Here is a 19,645-nt window from a genome sequence, read left to right on the forward strand (position 1 = left end):
TATCATTCTACTCCTGTTAACTAGCATTCTCCTTTAAAGAAGACTTTTGCACCACTCCCCTTCTCTAGGATTCTCTCTCTCTCTCTTTCTTCCGTCCCTCCCACCACCTGTCTGTCCCCTCCTCCACCTGTGACAGAGTATCACTATAGACTCAAGGATTTTATTTTATTCAATACCTTTTAATCTAGCGCCATCATTATTATATTTGATGCCTAAATTATCTCAAATTTGGCCACTGGGAGCCCTTCCAAGACAGCAGTGGTGTCCTTCTGACGAGCCCCATTAATCCTTCAGCACTTCCCTGTTTTGTGGGGCAACAAGATGTCCAGGGACTCTTTGTACTTTCCCTGCCCCAGACCTGGGATCACCCACTTTTTTCTAAGGAGTTCTGGTTCCTTTTAGTGATAAGTGGTATTTAGAAATTAAGACTGGGATGTCATTGCTTTGGGGGTAAAATGAAGTAATTGATGTGAGAGTACATAGTAAAAAATGTAAAGTACCACACTATCATGATTGTTACTCATGTCATCAAACAAGCATTCAGTTATTTGGAGCAGTGCTAAATAGTGGCCCCAGTATGAGTCTTTCTGTGTTTAGAGGATAATTAGGAGACACAGGACACGTGGGAAGCAGGGAGAGAAATAAGCTAGCTTTGTCAGATGCAATGTGAATCCTTGTCTTACAGCTTTAGGATAGTAAATAGAACAGAAGAAAAGACTGTTGACTGTGTTCTCACCTTTTCCTGAGGTTGCTTTGTTATTTAGTTCTTCAGATAGAAAAGCATAAAGCATTTTATTTTGTGGATCAGTTGTAATCTTTTTGAAAACTGAAACATTCATCTGAAAAATGATGAGACATAAATGTGTATTTCTTCTGCTTTTACCTTTCTTGCATTTATTTAGTAGGTTCCGAAAGAACAGTGTAGTTTAAAGAATTCTGAGATTTTTTAAAACTTGCGAATATATGACTTTTTTTCCCCAGTGGATGTCGTACCTATGTCATGTTTGAGTTAGTGTGGTGGCATCTTTGAGTTTCGTTGTGGGCAAATAGATTGGTGAGGGTTTTGCTTTTTGTGACTTCATTACAAATAAAGAGCATGCCTACTTGTCTATAATTTCATTTTTATGATTCATACCAGAAATACCGTTTGGTTCAATTTCCAGGCTTTCCAGCTTGTGCTGCATCTCTTTATACTCTCAAATTAAAGCTTTTTTATGACTATCTCCTGTGAGATCATACATTATGATAAATTGGACAGAGGACAGAGATCGGTAAACAGGTGACACTTAGCATCTCATTAATTTCAGGGAAGGAATGCAGAATAGCCCAGATGTCCAGGAAACAGCAATTCTTTTCTTTTTAACTTTTCCAGGACTATTTCTTTTGACAGTGGTGGGAGGGAGGGATGAGGATGGAGTAAGGAAGATGTACACAGAGACCCAATGATTTTACAAGTTCTCTTTTCAGAGGAAGCCAGGCTAAAGATGGCGAAGAACAAAGGAGATGTGATTGTACGCTCTATGTTGGAATGTCCTTTACTTCTCTATTATTGGTTTTGCATAAAATTCAGATGAAGGGATGTTGAATGCCTGTGTGTTTGTTGGGCACGCTGAGCTAAGTGAGGAAAGTGATTGGGTTTGGTAGTGCTCTGTTTGAACTGTTTCAAGAATTCCCCATTTCCCAATAGTGAACAGAATGGGCTACTCCCATCAAGAATTCAAAACATAGGCAGAAAAATTTAGGCTGATGGTGAAACTCATGCTAGATCATCTGGTTCATGGAGGCTCTTCAGTTTACTAGCAGTTTGTCCTTGAGGAAGTTATCTTAACCCCTCTGTGTCTCAGCTTGCCTCCTTATAAAATGGAAGTAATAAAAGATTTTCTTTGTAAGGTCCTATTAATATGTGTGAGGTGCTTACTACAGTGTAGGCAAATACTAAGCACCCAGCAAACATTAACTCTTACTGTTATTATTTACATTTGCCTAAATAGAAATATTAAGAAAATAATATCACTTCTCATCAACATTAGAAAAATTTAAAACAATCCAGTCAACAAATGAATCAAATAATCTTCAAACAATCCTCCTTCAGAGGCCATCTGAATCAAGTTTAGGATTAAGGACACCCCCATCCCCTGCCATCCTCCCATGCCAGCTTCCCCATCCAAACCCAGAATAGTTCTCTAGCTCACAGTGGAATCTCTTGGCCTCTTTCAAACTAAATCAACAGTGGAACTCCCAAGCTCTGAAATCAGTTCCAAGCTCTACAGACCAAGTTAATATTAACATGGGTATGAGCTGTGCTGTCCCCAAATCCCGGATAGAGGTTTTGGTCTTTAATCAAGATAAAACCGTGAAGCTAAAGTAACATTGCACTCATCTGACATAAACAGGTTTTTTATTCATCTTATAGTTACTTTGTACTTGAAAGAGTAAGCTTTCTTCTGTGGCTGTCAGTTTACAGGCATCAGGAGCAAAACTTGTAGAAATACAGCAAGAATGGTGAAGACAACGTTAGAATTTTATGAGCAATATTTGCAGATTTTATTTAAAGTGTATGTCATAAATCCAGTCTTGGAATCCTCTTTGTATCCTCATTTGACTCTTAATAGTCAGTGTGAAATGAAAGTTAGTTCATCTTAAAATGTCCTTGATTAGAGCAATTTTTTTTTTTCTGGATGCTACCTGGCATTACTGATTGTAGCTAGTAAAGAAGGAATAATAGGAAAGGAAACATGAATAAAAAAATAAAAGGAAACAATAAAATGTCATGTTTTTTAAAAAATGAATTTCCTAATTTTAATATAATCTTTAGTTAGAGAAGATTTTGTGGTAATGCACTGTGCTTGTTCTTGGCACAAGTTCATATTCACACATAATTTGACCCCTCACCCCTCTTTTCACAGAACTCCTGTTGGCTTCATTGGCATAAGAGACAAAATACCTTTACATTTGGTGGCAATTATCCTATTTTTTTTCAATCCTCTGTCGTGGTGTTTTTTCATAACCTTTTGTTTGTTGTTGCTGGTGGCAGTGGTGGTAATGTGAACCCCAGGGGCAAAGAATTGAGCTCTTCATAGTCTTTATCTTGGGGGCACCTGATCATCAGAACATGGCAGTCCCTATTCTTGCTTCACAATATTAAAATTTTTCCCTTTTACCTCTGACCTCCACTTCTGTTTCCCTCTCCCCATATACCCTCATTGCAACATGCTTGATGTACATCTATCCTTGGTAGAGATGCCATTCTGCTTATGCCTTTTCCATTCAATACTGTCATACATTCACCTAGTTCAAAGCTTCCAACAGCTGTGCAGGACTCCAGACCGCCTTCTACCACCTTTGACTTGTTCTTACCCCTCACTGTAAGCACCGCAGTGTCTTCAATGCCCGGCATCAGAAACACCGAGTTGAGGTACCTCACACAGGTTCACCACTTGACCAGTCCACTTGTAATTGGGCCTCAAGAATACTTTCACCATTTTCTTTTGTCTGTTATTAAATCCAGACTTTAAAAATTATTTTACATTGATGGTGTCGTAATACGCTGGCTGGATAACGTATATTGGGGGGAATTGCAAACTCCATGGAAAATGTCTTTAAATTACTCTGTAGAATGAGCTGTATGTGGTTTTCCTTTCATCACCTATTTCTAGGCATGATTTATAAATTCTTAAAAATATCAGTCACTGGTAGTACTTTCTAAACCATAGGGGTTTTTTTCTTACATTTGTCATATAATTTTGTGACCTTCCTCTCTGGAGCCTTTAGCTCTTTGTTTACTAAGTTACTTAGAAAGTGTAACAGGAAGTTGTAAATCCATCCTCACTAGTACAAAACATGTGTCCTATGCTAAAGGGTATCATTTATTAATGAAATATGCAGTCTTTAAACAAAGGGTGAATTGAAGATTGTTTTCTCCTATTATTTGACTATGTGCAGTATCAGGGATTCTAAATCAAAATGCTATCTTTGGATCTCTTGTCTCTGTGAACAGGTGTTAAAAGGAAAATTACTCCGAGCAAAGATATTTTATGTAAGTAATCAAGCATTTAACCTAAAGAAGCATGCAGGCAGCCAATCAATAGTGAGGAAATGCTCTTTGTCTGTTTTTCACTCTCCCTCACTCAGAGACAGACTGTTCACCTCCAGGCCATAGGCATATTGAAGGTGACATTCTCTCTTTCCAAGATAATCCTCATGATAGGATGCATTTAATTTATGCTGTTGATGAGACTGAACTGAACTGATTTGCATATCATCAATACATGTAAATCCTGAGTAGAGGGCCAGCCATCCAAATTAAAATATTCCCTGTCAGGGACTTGCTGTGTCTAGCAAATTCTGGAGTAAAGCTAATTGCAAGTCGTTGGTGAATATAGATGCTGTTCAAGATTTATAAGACTGCATTGGAGGGCACATGAAACTTAAGATTTCTTTAGAACAATGTGTCTGTTTAAAACTACTCTTGTTCAGACTCAGCTGGGCATTCAGTAATGCCAGCCATTGAATGAGATCTTTCAAGTGCCTCAGCCCGCCTCACCTGTCAGACTGGCTCACTGGTTTATAATTGAAACCCTGTTTGCTTCCAAAGCTTGATCCTCTAACCCTTCTCTACCCTTCTCACATATTCTTACTTTTCCCCTTTTAATCTGAGCGTCTTAACTTTCCTAACACACATCATAATTTTTCATTTACTTTTTTTCTTCAGGTGATACATATAGCACTGGGTCCATCTTAGCATTTCTATGCTATTTTATCGTCTTCACTTTTCCCCAATTGTAAAAATAAGTTTCTCTTTCATTGCACTTGGCTTTTAATGGAATGTCCTGACTGCCAGTTTCTCAAGGTTTCCCTTTGTGCAGTCTTTGTTCATTTAACACAGCTTTCACATCCCCTTCTCTCATCAGCCAATCAATCAATCATACATTTTATTGAGCAGCTCCAAATTAACATATGAAGTAATAAGAAAATTATTATCAGCCTTTGCTATCTAGAAAAACATGTCATTTAGGCACCTTCTGCTTTTTTCTTGTATGGCAGCTATGTGCCCACAGGTGTTTCAGCAGAAGGTGTCTATAAGCTGGGCACTCTATTCCCTTTTCTTTATTTCTTTAGTTCTACTGGGTTCAAAATAAATAGATACCGTGCTGTAGTACTCTGTACAGTGATCACAATAACCACATGTTTTTCTCCCCATCTCCAATTCCACTTTTTTCTAAGTCAACATCCACAAAACGAATTAATATTATTTATTGTGCACCCGTGCAGGAAGAGTCACTAGATATTATAGAAAGAAAATGGTGTAAAACGCATGGAGTCTGCCCTCAACTATCTTGAAACCGCAGGACCTTGGTAGAAAGTTTGTTTAAATAATTCCTTAAATATTTTCCTGTTTCCTTGACCATGCTCCCCCTGACTTTGGGGTAAAAGGAGAAGGAAGAGTTGGGAAGGGGTAGGCAAAACATAAAGAATTAGAAAGGAAGGAAAAAAAACAATAAGAATGTGGCAGTTTAAGAAAAAAAAGTTAGGGGTCTTAGGGATGTGGAAATTTCTCTCCCAGACACATTTGTTGGCCCAGGTATTTACAATGGCTACCTTTGCAAACAGCATATTGTCACAATCCACTTGAAAAATAAGTCATAGTAGATGGAAAACGTCTAGAAAAAAAATCTTGAGTTATTTTTTCTGGAGTATTAAATAAAACACTCTTATTTCTTCAATTATAGGTTTGCTATTAGAAGCAAAAGAGGGAAAAAAAGCCACAAAACTATGGAAAAATGATAGTATAAATATAATGTAATTTCAAACATTGCTATATAGGATCCTTCCCACATGAACTGTTTCTAGCCAACTTGATGGTACAGTTGGGAAAGAATATTCATTTATAGACATTGATCATGTATAATATTTCCTTTGAAATTAAAAGTCAGTATGTCTTTCGTAGCTTAGAAATCTGATGATAGGATGAAACATAAAAGTGCCCCCACTCTACATTACAGTTCTTTCTTTTCACACAGGGATTTGGTATCCATCATTATATTTTTTGGTTCCAATCAATAGGAGGATTTAGGACCTTAGTGCACTTTTAGATATACCATTGAACGTATTCTAAACAGTCAAAGTGTATGTAGTTCTGACAAGCTGTTTTATTTAACCTATGTGTAACTACATACCCAAATCCCTTAATTCTCTCCTCCCATCTCTAATGTACCCCTGGTACAAGGACTAGAGGAAGAGGAATGACAGGGACTAAGAAATTTCATATGTATTTCTTGTTGGCGATCACCTTAACATCTACTCTCTCCTAAACAGCAGGGAGAATAAGTATGGACTTCATGAATTTTCAGAATGTGGATTTTGGCTGTTCACGAAATAAATTCCTGTAATATATACATTTTCAGAAATCATTTCACATATGACATTGCATTTATTAAACCATCACAGCAGACGTTTTATGATTTGAACTGGAAATACTGCAAAAAACAAATGCTGTAGGAGCTTGCAGAATTTAAACCTTTTCAGAATAATCTAGTGATGCAAAACACTGCAAAAAAAACAAATGCTGTAGGAGCTTGCAGAATTTAAACCTTTTCAGAATAATCTAGTGATGTTCAGGTTAAAGACTGCCTAACTCAGATGGATTGGCCCTAGCTTACCTCTCAATTACTGCTAGTTCTCCAGTTCTCTGAGGTTGCTGAGTATTGGAGGAATGACAAAGATTTAGAATATTGAGGTAACAGTCTTCACAGCTTAGAGAGCAGTAAACAAAATAACTCCTTTTAGCAGTTTTCAAAAACGAATCAGGATTTTAGATCTAATGTCAAGCAACGCAGCATTTGATTTTGCAGCATCTGATTTTGTGTCCTTATCCAGTCTTCCATTAAACTGTAATGGTCCCACTTGTGGAGACATTAGATAAAATGAAGGTTCATCTCCTGCTTCCAGGAAGATCCGCCAAGCAATTCATAATTCCTGAAGATGATTCTGCTTGACTGACCGTTAAATTACAATTTTATTAAGTGAGAATTCCTCAACACTAATTCTTACAATTTTCTTTCATGGCTTGCCCATTTCTCCAGTAAATATGGTTTCCCCACAGGCTGGTTGTATCTCCAGTAGTGAAAGGAAGCAGTTTGTATCAACTTTTAGGTAATTGGAAAGATGAAGATAAATATGCAAGTTATAAGTAAGGATTCACAAGCAAAAAAATTGCTAGAAGAATTTTTGTACAAATCAATAATAAACACATAGATAATAAATATTTTTAAACATCTGAAGTAAAAGGAGAGATGTGCTCAAAATGGCTATAAATGTGCCAAAGATGAAAAGCCTAAAACTTGTATATTTGTTAACCAAGACATAAACTAAATGACATACTTAAAAGCATGAGTTTTGTCTAGTGATTTCTGAAACTGAATGTACTCCACTGATGAGCTCAGAATTCAGAAATTTTAGGAAGTAATTCATGCTTTTTACATGAGTTTTAGTGTTATAATTTTAATTATTTATTCATATAGGCGTGAGCTCAATGAATATTTATTGTGTACCAGTTATGTACCAGGCCCAGTTCTAGGTACCTAGGATACGTTAGTGAACAGAACGGGCAAGAGTTTGCCTTCATGGAGATTACAAGTGAATGAGGAGAGAAGACAATAAAGAATAAACATAAGTAAATTACATAGTATATTAGACAATGATAAGTATTGTACAAAATAGGATAAAGGAGGTTAAGAATGGAAATTGCATAGGGAGGGTGGGAGGGAGATGCAAGAGGGAGGAGATATGGGGATATATGTACACATATAGCTGATTCACTTTGTTATACAGCAGAAACTAACACACCATTGTAAAGCAATTATACTCCAATAAAGATGTTTAAAAATTTTTTTTAATTATAAAAATAGAAAGAATGGAAATTTCAGACTGCAGTATTAAATAGGATGGTTAGGTTAAGCGTCCTTGAGAAGATAATGTTTGAGGAAAGGCTTGAGGGAGGGAATGGAGTTATTTGGAAGAAAAGTGTCCACAGCCAAAATCTGACTAAATAAATTCAATTTAAATAAGGCAGGCATTATATAATATGGTGTTGATATAATGTTCTCTGATGTAACCTTTAAGATTCACCATGGTATTTGATTATTTCTAACTTGATATAATGAAATGAGGGTAGTGATTGACTAGGTGAGACAGGTATTTTTTTATTATAATCTATGCTTCTTAGACATAGGTTAATTGCAACAAGATGTTTAAAAACATACACAATAAACTCAAATTGTCAAACAATGAAGTTTTTTAAAAACACATGAGCATGTATCCCATGCATGTGGCTCTGTATACTCTTCCAAGAATAGACCAGATAGTAGTAAATAAAATTACCATGTCTTCCTCAGCTATAGGAATGTTTGTGTTCACACTATACATCATTTAAGTATGAACTGATGGAATTTGAAATAATCCTGAAAGTAAAAATTCTTGTTTCTGCTACTATCTTTTTCATGCACACCTAGAGCAATACATAGTCTGTCTTAAGTACCTGTCCTATAAAAATGGAAAAGTCTTAATTCTATGTTTAATTTATCTCTCCTATTCTGATACCTTAGAAGTGTTAAGCTGAATTACAACCTAATTAGCTCAGAAGTCCAGGGACTGAATTTCTGCGCCACCACTTACCAGCTGTGTGTCCTTAGCATTTAACTAAATCTAATTGGACCTGTTTCCTCAACTGTGAAAAGGAGGTTCCTAACAGAGTTGTTGAATAAAATAATGTGTTCAAAGAGGTTGGCACATTATAGGAACTTAATAATTTATATGAGAAGCATATCTTATGCCTTTTTAATTGGTCAATACCAGAATAACTGACTATACACAACTGAAGACCAGCCAGAGGTCATATATAATACCAGGCATTATAGCATCACAGTGATTTTTTTTTTTTTGATATCATGGTGATTCAGAGGAAGGAAAGAGCTTTGTGGCACTGTATCCTGGGAGAGTTCTGGAAGCCATTATAAAAGAGGACAGAACTTTAAATGGACTAAAAAGGAAGCATAAGATGGGGGTTGGAGAAAAAACAGTAGACTATTGCTGAAATAAACTATTGGTTATGGTGGGCACTAATGGGCAAGGTATGAAAGCCCTAGCTGGGAAACTGATATGACCAAAGGCTTCAAGGACGTAAGGAAAAAGTACCTCCATTATCCTCTCCTAAAGTGCTTAAGAAATTCAGACTAGTACACTTAAGGAACAAAACCAAGAGTCTTCCAGAAGAGCCACAGGGGTGAGCTAACTGAATTTGGGATCAGGGGATTCATAAAGATCAGGACCTGAGATGAAGCAGATATACCAGAGTGGCAGAGACATCGTGTCTCATCAAAGTGAGAAAAAGAACTGTGAACTTAGATTTCTGTTTACTTCTGTGTACCACTCAGTATAATTGAAGTTCCTTGAGGAGGAATGTTGTTCTCTTTTTTTCCCATACGTAGAACCTATCAGTTGTCTGAAGTATATGTGTGTGTGCCATTAAAATTGGTTAAATGAGCCGACAAAGGGTGCTAGACTCATTCTCGTTGATTGAACCAGGTATCTCCAAATATTAAATGACTCCCGAGGAGTATCAAATATGTTTGGAAGCTGAGCTAATTTTTAAACTGACCAAGACCACTATGTGTGCTTTATGAGGTCTTGATAAAATGATTCATGTTTCAAGAAATGATAGTCTTGTGCATTGTTTTTTATGCTCAGAAGTGAACAATAGAGGACAGCATATTAAAACAAAACATTTGCTTTGAAAAATAACCTTCATGTCCAAAATCACTGAAGAAAAAAATAGACGTTTAATAGAAAGATCATATTTAAAAGGATACTTTTGAGGGGAAAAGAATCCTAACCACTATGTAGGATTCACTGAAACCTGAAATCTCTTGTAATTGTTACCTAGGGTAATCATATATTTTTTTTTACTGTGACTAATTTATTTTATAGATGACAACTGGGGACAGAGGGTAATAGTGGTGGCAGCAGCTGTATATTAAACATCAAAAAAGGCAATATGGCTCTACTTATCAATGAGTTAACCTAAAAGCAACGAGTCATAAGAACCGAATATCGAAAGAACATTTTATAAAGGAAATAAAAGCAGTAAAACATCAAGGTCAAAATCCTACTCACATTTTTTACTAAGTAGAACAGAAATACGCCCCCCAGTGGTTGCTTTGAGTGATTTTTTTTTTTTTTTTTTTTAAATTTTGCAGCTTCATTATTTGGGTAACCCCAGGAAGGTTCACATTGTCTATAACTAGGAAGAACATTGGGAGGCTGATTCAATTCGATTGCCCAATTTCATGCTTGCAGAAAGAATGATGCCAGGGAGGATGGAGGGCCTAGTAAATGCTGATTAAGTTCAGGCTCTACAAGATAGGTTCACAAAAGGGCGATCATGCCAATCTGACTGCCAGACTGGAAATGAAAGAAAAGCAGTGACATAATTACCCCAGATTCTCCAGACGTCCAGTACAGTACAGCACAGCTATTAAACAAAGCTAGTCCTCGGATTAATTGCAATGCATAATTTTAAAGAGGAAGATCTCTGCTTTAACAAATAGAAGAAGGCTTAGAAAATCAAAGACAAAGGGTGTTTCTGGAATTTGTTGTGCTTGCAAACAGAATGGAAGAGAGCACATAAAGAAAGTCACTTGGTGAGAGAAGAAAAACAGGGGACCCAAACCAGGAACCTGGGATGGTGTCTCTGTTGGATCTCCTGTCAGTTTTGTGACCTTGGTCAGATTCCCTGGGCCTCAGCTTTCACAACTGTGAGTCAGAGGGTGTGGACTAGGTTCAGAGGTGTCCATGAATCCAGGAGAGGGTCAGAGGCAAGGAGTGTCAGGATCCATGTCATACAAAAGAACCAGACTTATGAAAGCACAATTAGCTGGTGATCAAAAAGTAGAGAAGAAAGGTGGCTGATAGAGAATGCAGATTCATCCTAATGCGTTTGAAATCTAATATAAAACTGATAGACAGTTGTTTCCAGAAAGAAGAAAATGAAGCATGTCATTCTGTCTCTGAATTTCCTCCACTGTAGTCTCCTTCCATCTTCTCTATCATCACCTTATTTTTTTTCCTACTTTCTGTTTCCGGTAACCATGGTGATGCTCCCTCCCAGCAGTCTTCTTCACAGCCGGCCCTTTTGGTACACATGGCATTTTGCTACATTCACTGATGCAGGGAGCTAAGAATGCTGTAAAAATTAATTTATTTATTAACATTTTCCCCATCCCTTTTGTCCAGGAAATAAATGCAGGGAATTATTCCATACTTAACCTCCCTACATAAGGGGCACTGTAAAACTGGGATATCAACTGTTACTTTCAGTTACTAACATAAAGGGGATACTGATTATGTCAGAGATTCAATTCCCTGTCTTGGTCCTCAGGGACTGTAAAGTCTCGATACTCAAGCTGGTTGCTACCTCTTTTTTGCTTTTTTATGTGAAGGGGATAAAATAGATTGCCCCCAGAAATCACACATCAACCCTGGTTTCCTAATCCTCTTTGTTTTTTGCTGCATTCTCCCTTGTAAGGAAACCATTGCCAAGTGCGTAATTATCACAGTTACAAGGGGATTGAATTTTCCATTAAAAAATATACATAAATATAAACATTTCTCTAATGAGCACAGTTATTTATTTGGAATATAAATAAGCAATATGTGATACTCAGTTTCAAAAAATATTGTAATTTTCTGCTAATGACAAAACCTCAAAAATCTCTGATGCCATGAATGCAGATAATAAAAATTCCCATAAACTATTTTGTCATGTCCAGTTTATGTAGCCCAACTTCTTTGTAATCCTATATGCCGGAAAATGGTTTCTCTATTTAAGCATGGTGTGTGTGTGTGTGTGTGTGTATGTGTCTGGCATTAACACAAAGGAGAACAGATGATGACATTCATAGGCTTATAGACTCGACTCCTGGGGACACACTTGGATGGAGGCAATTAAGATGCCTGTCAGGCATTTGATACCAGAAGCCCCTATGCAAACCTCTAAATCATATGCCAGGGCTACATCTTATTGTCAGTGAATGATGGCGGAACTGGGTGGCTTGTCATCATTCTCGAAAATTCTGAGGCTAGTGAGCTCTCTCACCCTCTCCCACTCGCCTTATTTTCCTTTTCGCCACTGCGGGGACTTTTTCTAATTTGCAGCTTCCCTTTCCCCGACACACACAGACAGGAGCTGGTGGTTTGCAGACTGCGTCTGTCTGGAACTAGAGAGCCTGAGCCAGCCCGCGGAGATAATGCTAGGGGAGAAGGATTCTGCAGCAATTCTCAAAGGCTAGACTTGGGTGGTATCGCTGCATATGCTCTGGTAATGGTTTGGGTTTTTTTACATTTTATTTTGTTTTCTTTTTAATCCATTTTTCAAAGCATCTGCTATATGTGATCTCACAGTAAAATGCTTTTAAATTCCTTACTGGGCTTTCTAAAAATTCAAGTACTGCATTTTTTGTGCTACAGATCTCAAGACGTAGATTTATTATCTGGATATACGAATGCGTTTGCTTGCTGGTGAGTTACAGTTTTCAATATTTAGCTAATAAATCTATATATGAATTTTTTTCTTTTGTTTCGGTAGGTTCTTCAGCTTGTTGTCTCTAACCGAGGAAACATTGATTGGAAACTACTCATTCAGAAAAGTAAAAGGTACCACATGTTTTGTTTGGGTGTTTAAATGAGAGAAAATGAGGGAGGATTTGGAATGTTTTATTTAAATTAATCTCTCTATGGTTGGTCTTTTATCCTTAAGCCTACATTGATCATTGTCTATAGCATGTATGATTTGCTATGCCGAGAATGCCATTGTCCAAGGCTATTTTGATTCTAAGATGTCTAAAGAATTATGCTTTTTGTCTGTGCTGCAAGTTGTTAGCAAATATCAATATTTCTGGCTTTTTTAGGGATTTTTATCACTGTAACAGCTTTAAAAAATATCCAAAATTCTCTCTTAATGAAAAATTAAATAATTTGAATTTAAGAGAAATGTGCTAAGTAATGATTTTATCTGAGGGAATCCTGCTAGTAAGTGATATTTTTTAAATGGCTAAATAAAATGGCTTGCCCTTCCCAGGTAGAATGAGCACTAGAGACGAAAGCCCAGGGATGACTCAGTATTGTTGGGTTTTGCGAATAAAATATTGTAACTTCTTCACTGATGCTTTAGTCTTCAGCACTGTATATATTTAAAGGTTGAGGTTGTTCGTTATTGAAAGAACCAATTTTACATATGCTTTATTTAGCATTGACAGCATAAGAAAGTAATCTTTCATCTTGCCGTGAAAGCAGTTGAATCATTGATCCTGGGCCTTATGCCTTATGTGAAAAATATTAATCTTCAAATTCAACATCAGGATATATATTGATCGGAGATGCCAATTATGGGATTGTTAATTCTTTATGATGATCTTTGACTTGAACATATGCTCATGTCAGTAAAACCAATATTTGTAATTTGCCTTTTAAAAAACAGAAGACATTTTCCACCTTGCTGAGAAGATCAATACATCTTTTAAGTCTTTCCTTGGCATTCACCTCGAGTATCAGTCCAAAATATTTTATGCAGTAAGGTTTGTTTTCTTAAATGTACTTAAAAAATGGCTAATGTTTAACAACTGATCTTGAAATACCAGAAGTATGCAAGTGTACACCTGTGAGTGTGAATATTTGTAGCAGTTGAAGGAGATGAACGCATTGTGCTTATTTAATTTTCTCTGCAATGTGTAATTATGAGAGCCTTAATTTATTCATTCCACAAGCACTTTTTAAGAGCCTTGCTGCGGTGGGTAGTTATTGTGGGAGAGAAGGAAGGTGCAGATGCCACTGTCACCCCCCCCTCTTCCAGAGTGTAGGCAGCGTCACATAATATTTTTGCACAGGAGAATGAATTCATTAAAATAAATCTGTGTGTTCTAAAAAAGGAAACTGCATTATTTCAGATATTGAACAAAATCTAATAGGCTAGTCTCAGAGATATGTGAAATAGATTGTGTTTTTTTCCTCAGAAATTTCTCAGTGGAATCATGTATGAAATTTCCAAACAGGACTTACTATTCCTCTTGGATACTATAAAACCCTTAGGACCATTCTCTCTTTTTAGGTTTCACTCAGAGTAAGTGAAAACATTTCATATTTGGTAATATATATATATATATATATATATATATATTTGGTATTTTACCATCTAACTAAATTTCTACAGGATATATTTCAGGTGAGAAACTGTTTGTTTCCTGATCTTCAGACTCATTTAGCAACTCACTATATTAATTTTGAACTTTGGGGTATTTACGTGAATTGGAAAAGGATGAAGCTGTTATTTAACCACTAAAAAATGTATTCAGTATATTGTCAATAGGCATTAATCAGCTTTGTTACGATTTATCTGGGTATTAGAGAAGTGGCATATTACCTCATCAAAAGTTTCTTGATTCCTAGATTTTCTAGGACCATTTTAAAATTCATCTTGTGGTTTGTTAATAGATTTTGTGTAATAAATCAGGGTTTATTCAAATAGTCTGTTACATTGTCAAATCAAAATAGAATTTGGCTATTGGACTCTCAGAGAGTCAGGGACCTGTATCATGGTTTTTCTAATCAATATCATCTTGACATTAGTTAATTCCTTTACTGATTTTTTTCACTGAAATCTTCAGCATATAGAATAGTCCCTGGACAACAGCAGGAGTTCAGTAAATATTTATTTAATTATTTGATGGATAAATGACTTTGTCGATATTTCCCCCCATTACTTTTTTGTTCTTGTTTTTCATGAGATTACAGACTCTAAAACAGACATTTGGTCCATTTTTTTTTCAGTTACCCCAAATATTCATTATATGTTTCTAATTAATCAAAATTAATTAGATAATTAATATCAGGTAGAAAATCAGGCAAACCACGTGCCAAAATTTCTTCAGGCTGTATGCAAAAGGGTTTTTCTGGTCTTAGGTTAAGATGGAAAGAATTTTTGAAATGTCCCCTTTCACTTTCACCAGCTAAGGGAAAGACGCCAAACTGCAGTATGAGTTTTGCCTTATGGACGCTTCCTAAATACTACTCCCAGGCTTGGCATTGTTTACTGCTCTTCATGCCTTCAGCCAAAATTTTGCTGCAGCAGACGGGGCGGGGAGGCTGTTCTCTTTCTCTCTCAATGTAATACTAGGAATGATGTCATAATCTTCTTAAACGCTTCGTTGCTTATTATGGACTACTAAGTATGACATCATTTTATATATATATGCTTATATACATATATATAATCTGTAAGGAAACTTCTAGAATCATAATAGCTTTAGGGAATGCTATTCTTGTCATTTTTATTAATAAAACTATAATTTTTGTTATTAACTATGTGCTAGATAATATCCTAACATACGTTACTACATTTTAACTCTCTCTACAATCCGGGGAGATGGGTATGGTCTCCATATTATGAATGAACTGAGATTCCAATTGGACAGTCAACGCAAGTCTGGCCCAAAGGCCTTCATATTAATCACAGAATACTACATTTTTTTCTAGTAGATTTTTTGGCTCATAATCATCATTTTAATGTTTTATTATACACATGAAATATATGTTACTGAAATAAGGTTAAAACAGTATGCTTGTAGATTCTTGTTTATATATATATAAGGTAGGAGTGAATACATCTTCAAATACTTAACTGTAATGTTCAAGCTCTGGTATATTTTATATTTTAAATATATATTTTATATTTAACCTGAGGATTTTTATTCTTGAAAGAAGAATGTCAGAGATAAATTAGTTTTGAAATAAGTGGATTCATAAAATATCTCCTATGTCATTACAATGAAGTCATATTACTGAATTGCATCATCTATATAAGAAAATTAGCCAGAAAATTCAAGTGCTAAATAGTATAACTGATGCCATATCTTGCAAAGGCTTTTATTTTTTTTAATTGAAATCATGGCCGAAGTTTCATACGGCCAAAATGGATAAAGAAGCAGAAAACAGTGTGAAAATGCGCATGCGCCCTTAAAGTACAACTCACTAACCCAGAAGAACAACTGAGGGCACTAACAATTACACAAATATGTATTAGGATGGTCTAAGGGAGTAGAGGGAGTATATACAAGAGAACACCTTCTGAGCTCAGCTGGGTGCAGCGGATTAAAACCAGGAAGTAGCACCCAGGCTCATTGCAGGGCAGGATTACTAACAGTTGAGAAGAGACTCAACAGTGGAGGATGAGTCTTTTGAGGTGGAACTTAGGGATGAATAGAAATATTCAAGGGAGAGATAATGCCTGGAGGAGCTCTGAGAAGAACAAACGGCATTAGCAAAGGATCCAAAGGAAGTGAACATGCAAGAAAAGCATAGACTGATCCCATTTATATTCTGGAATGCAGGGCAAAAGAAGGGGATTCTTAGAAGATAAGGATGGAAATATACGTGAATACTGTTAGGTTGTACCATGCCTAATATTCCTAATATTAGGAATGCCTAATATTCTACCCTTTTTGAACTACAAAATGAAAATTTCATTCAGTTCAACCTAATACAGTGAAAGAGGACTGTAAATGCCAAGTTGAGGAGTTCTTTTCAGTATTCACTGAAAATCTATTGACTGTATTCTGGATAGGAGACCTCAATTACCTACACTGTGTTTTCACAGGACTTATTTTATAGCTCTGTATATGACAGGGTTGTGTGTGAGAGCATATTGAAGAAAGCATCACTTTGGAAGCTGTCATAGGATAATCCAGGAAAAAATAAAGGCTCAAACAGGGTGTTGACAGTGGGCATTAAAAAAGAGGTCACGAAAGTGAAAGTTGTTTCCGAACTCAAATTTATACCCTGAGAATAGCAACCTCTTGATTAGTAGGAGGGATGAAAAGCAGAAGAACTCAATGGTGACTCTAACATTTGAATTTGACAGCTGGAAAAATCAGGGGAGAAAGGTAGGTAAAAGTTGCTTGAGGAAAGAGCCCCACTTTTATCTTTATCATATCCCTAGTCTCTAGCAGATAGCCTAGCACGTAGTAGACAGCCAATACATGCTGAATGAATGAGTGAGAGAGTGAATAAAATGAAGAGGCCAGTTTAGGCCATGATGGCTGGATGTGGGTGGACTGGTCTAGTAGATTGCAGAACATGTAGATCCAAAGCTGAGAAGAGAAATTAGGGAAATAGGAAGTGGATGACATTATCAAGAAAGATGAGAAGAGGACCAGAGAGGAAATTCTTGTTAGCATTCACCTTTAGGATGCAGAATGAGGGATGGGTTGACAAAGTTCAAGGAAGATTTTTTTTTTTTAAAGCAAAGAAAAAAGAAGATAGTTGAAGTAACAGAAAACAAGGCTAGAATGCAAATTCTCCAGAAAAATTGAAGAATGAGAATAAATAAAAGACTGCTGGATTTATTATTTATTTCAGTTATGTTTTCTGTTATGAAAACAATAAATCAACATTTTGTAAAGTTTATAAAATTAAGAAGAGTATAAGGAAGGAAATAGTAGCCATCCATAATTACACAATCCAGAGATTATGGTTAACATTTTCTAAACCTTTTAGCTTGTTTCTTTTCCTCTATTGCATTTAAATTTACATAATCAGGATCAGAACCATACAATTTGAATTCTGCCTTTTTTTCCACTCATCTCTTACAGCATTTTGCCACCTGCATAATGTTCTGTCATGTAGACGTTGGACATGTTTATTCCCCATTGTTCCTAATTTTTCACTGTCATCACAATAGTGCAATGGGATACTTCGTTATGTCACTCTTACATGATATTTCAAGTGATTTCCAATAGATATTTCCTAACAACAGAATCACTGTATTCTCTATTGTCAAGTTCCTGGTCAGATATAATTTGCTGGTTTCAAAATTAGCCTCAGCTTTCCTCCAAGAAAGAGAATCTAAAATTACTTTAGCACCTGCCATGTGCCAGCCTCTGGCACTTTAATTATCACAGTGACTCCAATGTAGATTCTTATATCTCCACTTAAAAAATGAAGGACCAGGGACTGAGAGAATTGCACAAGTTTTAGGACCAGTTTTGAATCTGGGTCTGACTCAAACCAATCAAACTGTGGGGACAGAAACAAGACCTCGAGAAGTAAATAAGTAAATAAGGATATGAAAATAATAGGAAACATTCTTAAGAAGGCCAGGGTTCTCAGGAAAGAGAATATGTAAGGCAAGGAGGGCGGTGACTTCCCCTTCTCTTAATAACACTGAGAGTCCTAAACTGAAGGGGAGCGGGTCGGGGGGTGTGCTATGTATGGAAGCAGAAGACGGACACACTTAAAGAGCAAGGTCCTAATGGAAGGGAGATAAAGAGCACAGACAGGGATTTGGGCTTGGCAAGCAAAATTCATCTTCCCTACAGATAAAAGTGAAAGAAAAGAGAGTGAGATTGTCTAGTGGTAAAGATATGGGGACCTTAACATATCATCCAGACTTAATCTCAGACTGGAGGAAAATTCACTTATTCATTCAGTGAATATTTCTTTAACACCAATTCCATGCCCTTTTCCTTCCCTAATGGAACTTTCTTTCTAGTGAGGAGAAATAATCAGTGGGTAAACAAAATTAAAAGATTCCTGAGTCAGCTATGCAGAGAATTGGTGATAAGGTATAAGAGTAGATACTGGGAGATAAGCGTCTCAAACTTTACAGCAGAGATGAATCAACTGGGGATCTTATTAAAATGAAGATTTGGAATCAGTGGGTCTGAGGAGGGGCCTGAGATTCTATATTTTAACAAACTCCCAGGTGATGTTGTTGCTTTTGGACCATGGACCATGCTTTGATTAGCAAGAAGTTAGAAGGCAAATTTCCAGACCAAAAAAAAAAAAAAAATTGATATGATAGGAGCTGTTGTTATGAGCGTGTCAAATGTGAGTCCTTCTCTTCTTGCAGTAGCACTACATACTTTTAAGCCTCTTTGATGGTGAGAGAGAGTTTTGTCCCTCTTTAGCTCTAAGCTTTTTCAATTCCAATCAGTTATTTTATGAAAGCCATTGAACCAGTCCTAATGAGCTACATTTCGCTCTTTCCGCCCACGCGCAATGCTTTATCAAGCCATATAATAATGGATTCCTGTGGCTCAGGTTTGGGGATGTGAGTGCGTATAACCCTGGGCCAGTTTCTTAACTCCAGCTCTGTTCCCTGCTTCATCATTTCCTTGGACTCCTCTCCGCCTGGATGTTCAGCACAGTCCTGGCCTGCTAAATTCTCTGGCCTGCTAGCTCTTCACATCCCTTATGTTCGTCTGTGCTTAGTAGCAGAGCTTCCCAATTTTTACATCCCGTCTTCTTGCCACACACAGCCTAGCACAAGCCTTGGAGGACTCTCCTTAAAGTCACAGGAGGCTATTGAGCATAGTCTCTGATTTAAAGAATGCATTTTTTTTTTTCCCAACAAAATCATTTCCCTTTGGAGGACTGTTTCGGTTGGTGACAGCAAACTGCATTCCTCTGAAGGAAGGATGCATGTGTTTGTAGACGATTAGAGTGTTCAGAGGGGCTAAGTGTTCACAAGAAGACTTGACAGACTCCATCTGGAGGAGTGTCATCTTTCTGCCTCACTGCTAGGCTGTAACTCTCAATC

At 36.7% G+C, this 19,645-nt stretch overlaps 1 protein-coding gene across 9 annotated transcripts in view; it reads left to right on the top strand.

Annotated features, from left to right (window-relative positions):
- The window catches only part of MAP2 (microtubule associated protein 2), a 278,138-nt gene that overhangs the window by 120,442 nt on the left and 138,051 nt on the right, over positions 1-19,645 (top strand). For all 9 annotated transcript variants that reach the window (XM_079924502.1, XM_079924503.1, XM_079924505.1 and 6 more), the window contains exon 2: positions 12,641-12,708. The gene's annotated coding sequence lies outside the window, so the exon portion shown is untranslated. The remainder of the gene's footprint in view (positions 1-12,640; positions 12,709-19,645) is intronic.

This window comes from Stenella coeruleoalba, assembly GCF_951394435.1.
Source record: "Stenella coeruleoalba genome assembly, chromosome: 6".
NCBI lineage: Eukaryota > Metazoa > Chordata > Mammalia > Artiodactyla > Delphinidae > Stenella > Stenella coeruleoalba.